Source organism: Eschrichtius robustus, chromosome 1 (genome assembly GCF_028021215.1).
Source record: "Eschrichtius robustus isolate mEscRob2 chromosome 1, mEscRob2.pri, whole genome shotgun sequence".
Lineage (NCBI taxonomy): Eukaryota > Metazoa > Chordata > Mammalia > Artiodactyla > Eschrichtiidae > Eschrichtius > Eschrichtius robustus.
In genome coordinates, this window is record NC_090824.1 from 163073812 (window position 1) to 163080943 (window position 7132).

The following is a 7132-nucleotide window of genomic DNA, read 5'->3' on the forward strand; positions in this document are numbered from 1 at the left end:
AGTACATTTTCCAGCCCCCCCCTGGTTCTGGTGTAGGTATCCTTAATTAGATGCAGTTACGCTCCTCAGGCAAAGGAGTGCTGCCTCCTGTTGGTACCGTGCGTTAATCACGGTCCCTTTCCGTGCTTTCCTCCGGTAAGGCCTATAATTTTCTTGCTTGTTCTTTTACTGGACATCTGGGTTGTTTATAATTTTACAGCATAATAAACCACGCTAGTGAACATCTCCATGAATTCCACATGTCTTCTTTTTAAACTATTACCTTAGGACAAACTTTCAGCGGTGAGGTTACCAGGGCCAAAGCTAAGGACTGATATGACTGATGATACTTGGCATTCTGTTGCTCCCCAAAAGGGTTGTGCCAGTTTCCACCGCCAATTACAAACTGTTGAAAATTGCTTAAGCAACTTTTTGGTTGATTAACCAGATTTACAAACCCATCTCATTGTTTTAACTCCCATTTCTTTTATCACCATCAGAAACATTTTTCTAGGTTTATTCGCCAACTAGCATGCCTGTTACTAAGGTGGTAGACCTAGGCTGGGTTCGTCATCCTCTGTGTCTCTGTGTTTTGTCCTGTGTTCTGGGAAATTTATCTTCCGACCTGTCTACTGAATTTTCCATTTTGGCAATCATAATCTTATTTTCAAGAGCTCTTATTGATTCTCTGGTGGTTCTTTTTTTTTTTTTAACTGAGATACAACTTACAGTATATGGCACAAGTCTTAAGTGTGCTGCTCATGTATATAAATGGATATACAAGTATAATCACCACTCAGATCAAATTATCACTTTCTCATCACTCCAAAACTTCCCCTCTATCAAGAGGTCAAGCATTCCCTAAGTGCAGCCTGGTAGCTAACAAGGCCACAAATCCTTTTGCACAAATCACTGTGCAGCTGCCAGGTGTGCCTACCACACTTCCATGAGACCCAGCCAGTAAGAGGATGACAAGCCCCAATGGGTCCAGACAGCTATTACTCACACAGACAGCAAAAGCAAGACCAACATGGTGTCGGCTTTCCCTAGTCACAGGACAGCACTGAACCAGAGGGACCAGATGACAGGCACCACGATGGTAGGTCTGTCTGTGGCTGAGAAGCCAACTCAACTGCAGTCAGACAATTTTATGACCTGCAGCTACACTCTTAAGTGGGGGGAGGAGGGTGGGGCAAGGTGGAAAGGACTACACTTAACTGAAACTAGGAAGACGGATGAGAAGTGGGCTTGTGGGGCTTCCCTGGTGGCGCGGTGGTTAAGAATCCACCTGCCAATGCAGGGAACACGGGTTCGAGCCCTGCTCCGGGAGGATCCCACATGCTGTAGAGCAACTAAGCCCATGCGCCACAACTACTGAGCCTGTGCTCTAGAGCCCGCGAGTCGCAACTACTGAGCCCGAGTGCCACAACTACTGAAGTCCGCCTGCCTAGAGCCCGTGCTCTGCAACAAGAGAAGCCACCCAATGAGAAGCCCGTGTACCACAACGAAGAGTACCCCTGCTCGCCACAACTAGAGAAAGCCCGCGTGCAGCAACGAAGACCCAAGGCAGCCAAAAATAAATTAATTAATTAATTTAAATATTACATTTCCTTTATTAAAAAAAAAGATCTCATTTCCTTGAGCACCCGTAAATCCACTAGTTCCTTGATCAAGACTGTGGTCCCCCCCACTTCCCCATCCATAGCCCTCTGCTTCTTGGTAACCACTTGGCTAGGTCAGGAGAGGTGACCAGTTGTCCCTGTCCTAATTAACCACTATCCTAATCATGACACTTCTCCATTGGGAACATCCCTTACAATCAAAAGAAGTCTTAAACATACGTCAAACATCTATTCCCACAATACATTCAACAATGTTATTTACAACCACTTGGGTGTGTATTAGCTTAAAAAGTCTTGGGCTTCCCTGGTGGCGCAGTGGTTGAGAGTCTGCCTGCCAATGCGCGGGACACGGGTTCGAGCCCTGGTCTGGGAAGATCCCACATGCCGCGGAGCAACTAGGCCCGTGAGCCACAACTACTGAGCCTGCGCGTCTGGAGCCTGTGCTCCGCAACAAGAGAGGCTGCGATAGTGAGAGGCCCGCGCACCGCAATGAAGAGTGGCCCCCACTTGCCGCACCTAGAGAAAGCCCTCGCACAGAAAAGAAGACCCAACACAGGCATAAATAAATAAAAAAAATTAAAAAAAAAAAAAGTCTTACCCGGGGACTTCCCTGGCAGCCCAGTGGTTAGGACTCTGCACTTCCACTGCATGGGGCGTGGGTTCAATCCCTGGTTGGGGAACTAAGATCCCGCATGCCACATGGTGCGACCAAAAAAAAAAAAAAAAATTAAAAGGTCCCACCCCCAAACTACCTCAATCTGTTGTCCAATTTGAGAGCTATTTCCAAATCTAGTAAGAGTGAGTTTTCAGCCATGCTGAATCCATGAGGGGGATTCCATCCAGGGGACTAAAAGGAAGTGATAGACTCTCCCATTATTGTCCAAGGGTGCTTATCAGATGACAGGAATTTATCTTGGACAGGTCACGGTTTCATTATAGCTGTAAAGACCCACTGCAACAAGCCCTGATTTGTCCGTATATTTTCCTCCTCCATATCCACTTCACTGACCAGAATGGTTGTGGCCAAAGTGGCTTGGAGCATGGGGTCAGTTGTTAACACCCAAATGGCTTCCATTCCTTGTCATCTTACATCAGAATTTGCATAGCACTTGCCTTTGCTAGTCGGATAAGCCATGCTTCTATTGTTTCATTGGACTTTTGCCCAAGTCTGTCTCTAATTTCCCTCCTTTCTTACTCATTGTAAGAGTGGATCTCAGCCCATTTCTGAGTGGCAGACTGCCCTTACTCACCAGATAGTGTTCTATCTGTAGTCACAGTAGGAGGGCGAGTAATAACCAGCATATGCCTTCTTTAACTCTGCAAGACCCTCTTTGATTTCCAATGCTAAACACCAGTGGAGCTCATTGGGGATCAGGAACAATCGTCATAGACCACTTGTCTCTGATGTCACCAAACAACTCAGCAGTAAGTGGACACTTAGTGTACGCTAAGTCCACCAGAGTTCTAGCCCATACTTGACTTGACAGCCCACATTAAGAGCACTGTCTCTTCTCCAAAAAAAGGGTTGTGACCTTATCAGCCTCACATTAAGTACCAAAGTGGTCAAGTGGTCAAGCAGTCCCTAGGCGCAGCATGGTGGCTAACAGGGCCACAAGCATCTACTACTGCAGCCACTGGGTGGGCCTGTCACACTTCCAGAGACTCAGCTGGTAAGGAAACAACAAGTCGCAAGGATCCAGACAGCTCATTACTCACACTGACAGCAAAAGCAAGACCAGCATATTGTCAGCTTCTCACATCCCTCCCTAGTGCCGCAGGATGACACTGAACTGGAGGGACAGGTGACAGGAGGCATGGTGATAGGTCACTCTGTGGCTAAGGAGCCAACTCTAAACTCCGGCCAAGCAGTTGTATGGCATCTGGCCTTACTCTACGACAGGAGGGGGCCTGATGGAAAGCCCTGCACTCAACTGAAACTAGAAAGATGGATGAAAAATGGTCTCCCATAATACAGGGAGTCTCCTCTCTAGGCTGCTATGTCCCCTTGCTCCAGGAATAATAGTGGTGTATTCTGTCAAGACTCAAGTCACGGCTTCCCTGGTGCCGCAGTGGTTGGGAGTCTGCCTGCCAATGCAGGGGAAGCGGGTTCCAGCCCTGGTCCGGGAGGATCCCACATGCCGCAGAGCAGCTGGGCCCATGCGCCACAACTACTGAGTCTGCGCTCTAGAGCCTGCGAGCCACAACTACTGAGCCTGCGTGCCACAACTACTGAGTCCGCATGACACAACTAGTGAAGCCCGCACGCCTAGAGCCTGTGCTCTGCAACAAGAGAGGCCGCTGCAGTGAGAGGCCCGCGCACCGCAACGGGGAGTGGCCCCCACTCGTGGCAACTGGAGAGGGCCCGCACGCAGCAACGAAGACCAAATGCAGCCAAACATAAATAAATAAAATAAAAAGTTCCCTTTAAAAAAAAAAAAAAAAAGACTCAAGTCACCCTACTCAAGCCTTGCCTACATGGCCCATGTAGAGACAAGCAAGGTTGTAAGGATGCCACAGCGGAGCTGTTCCCCTACATGCTCATACTGCTTCCTGTCGGAACCCCTCAGACATAACTACTATTTTCATTTTTCTATAGCTTAGTTTTGCCTGTTCTTGAACTTCATGAAATGGAATCATAAGTATGCACTTTTTCACATAGCATTTCTTTGTCAACCTGTCTTTGAGATTCATCAGGGTTGGTACATGTACTTATGGCTTATTCTTTCTTATTCTTATATAGGCATTTGGGTCATCTCCAGTTTATTCTGGTCCAAACATCCCTTTTTCCTTCTGGAACTTCAATTACTCATATTTTGGAGTGCCACATGTTTCTTAGACTCTGTTCTTTCCATTTCTTTTTTTCTCTCTCTCTATTTTAGTTTAGACTCAATCTATCTTCAAGTTCACTAGTTCTGTCTTCTGGTTAGGGAACTAATCCTGAGACTGTGTGTTTAGTCTCTATGATTGTGACTTTATCCTTTAGCTCTATGAATTTTTAGAGTTTGTAATTTCAGAGATGGCATTTTTCAGTTCTACCTGCTCCTTTGATTCTTTTAAAATAGATTCCAACCCTGTTGAAATTCTCTATATTTGCACCTATTTTGTCCACCTTTGTCTCCGTTTAACATATTAAGCATAGTTATTTTAATTTAATTTAATTTAATTTATTATTTTTTAAGTATTTATTTATTTATTTAGTTTACTTATTTTGGCTGTGCCGGGTCTTAGTTGCGGCATGTGGGGTCTTTAGTTGCAGCATGCAGACTTCTTAGTTGCAGCATGCGAACTTTTAGTTGCGGCATGCATGTGGGATCTAGTTCCCTAACTAGGGTTGAACCCAGACCCCCTGCATTGGGAGCATGGAGTCTTACCCACTGGACCACCAGGGAAGTCCCAAGCATAGTTATCATTTGTGGGTCTGCTTCTACAGTTTATTTTTCTCTTGTGTATTGGCCCCATTTTTCTCCCTTTTTGCATGTTTTATAATATTTGAGTGTATGTTGCATATTGGGTATAAAAGAAAGGTAAAATATGATGTTATTCTCTTCCCCAACTTCTCCCTGAGGGTTCCCAGAGTAGCCAGTTACCTTGATATAATCAAGCATTGAGCTGAGTTGGGGCAGTTATAGTTCTGATAAAACTCCATCCTCCCCTGGATCGCCCCTGTCCTCTGAGTTTTAGGAAAGCCTGGCCAGTCTCTGTCTCTTCCAGCCCTTCAAGTGCTGCTTTAATGACATTTTGAGGTTAGCTCTTTAACCTCCCAACCCACACAGGTTCAAAATCTGGCCAATGGGACTTCCCTGGTGATCCAGTGGTTAAGAATCTGCCTTCCAATGCAGGGGAGGCGGGTTTGATCCCTGGTGGGGGAACTAAGATCCCACATGCCGTGGGGCAACTAAGCCTGAACACTCTAGAACCTACGTGCCACAACTGGAAAGAAGCCTGCACTCCGCGACGAAGAGCCCGCGTGCTGCGGCTAAGACCCAATGCAGCCAAAATAAACAAATAAATAAATATTTAAAAACAACAACAACAAACAAACAAAGTCTGGCCAATATCTTGAGGGGGAGACCAATTATTGTTTGTTTCAGGCCTCCTCCCTCTAAACACCTGCCTTTCCAGCCCAGCCCCTTCCTAGTTGCCCATACTGCTCCAGAACTCAGCAAATGTTCCATGGGGGAAAACTGGCTTTGCATTTTGGGTTCCTCCAGGTACCAATCCATAGCACTGTCCCTGTAAGCACCAGAAACTCCATTTCTTTTTTTCCCCAGTACAGCCTTTCTGTTTGGGACAATTCTGATCATCAGAGATGTCCCATCTCAGCAAATGTCTCAGGGAAGAAAACAACTGCCCATCATCAGTTCACCTTGAAGGGGCTTTCTCCTCCTTGAAATTTTAATTCATATGGTCTTTCTTTCTTAACACCCCTCGCCATTGTCTTTAAAAATTATTATTTTCGTCTTACATTTCCTCCTAGTTGTTGCAATGGGCGTGGGGACCTGCGGAGACCTACCACATCCTACCCAGAAGCAGAAGTTCTTCAGTTCTGCTTTTTACCACTTCTAATGGAGATACCATTTGAATTGTTAGTGTTTTTACTTAGTCACACTCTAACTTGATTTCCTCTTGTTGAAACAAGTATTGTCTTTTATCTCTTTGAAAATAGATATCAACTACTTCATGGCCATTTTATCTCAAAGTTCTTACTGCTTTGCTCTTTGGCGCTATAAATCTTTCCAGATTTCTGTTTTTCAGTCTATTCATACTTCTTTGTCGTCTTCTTCTTTTTTTTTTGGCCACACCATGTAGCATACAGGACCTTAGTTCCCTGACCAGGGATCGAACCCGCACCCCCTGCAGTGGAAGCACGGAGTCTTAACCACTGGACCTCCAGGGAAGTCCCTCTTTGTCTTCTTGACCTTCACCGTTGCTGCTAGAAAAGTTTCACATAACTTTGTAGGTTTCAGGTGAATTTAAGGGAGGAGGTGAGGGCTCCCCGCTCTGCTACCCATTGCTCAGTAAACCTGTCTTGAGAGATGGGAATAGTTTTCTTTCTCTTCAGCTACTCCAGTCCCCTTGGAGTGGAACTCTAACTTCCCCTGACACTCTCCTCTTCCTGTTTCTCATGTGACTGTGGTACACAGACATAGTGTCTCTGACATTTATAAGCTAATGACTTTCAAACCTCAGTTGCCAGCCTTTACTTCCATCTGAGCCTCCAGACTTATATGTCACACTTACATCCCCACAGGCCCCTGAAACGCAACATCTCCAGACTCACCGTACTTCCTGCAGCTCTGCTCCTCTGCCTGGGATCCTAATTCAGAAATAACACCACCATCTGGTCAAGAAGCCTGTATATCATCCTGATCTCTCTCCCTCTTCCCCAAGTCGCACATCCAACAGCTACCAAACCATGTCAGTTCTGCCCTGTGAACACTGCCCGTCCTCCTCCTTCCCCACGGCCACGGTACAGGGCCTCTATTCCTTCTAAGACCTGCCCTCCAGAGGAGTGCACATGCCAAGAGCAC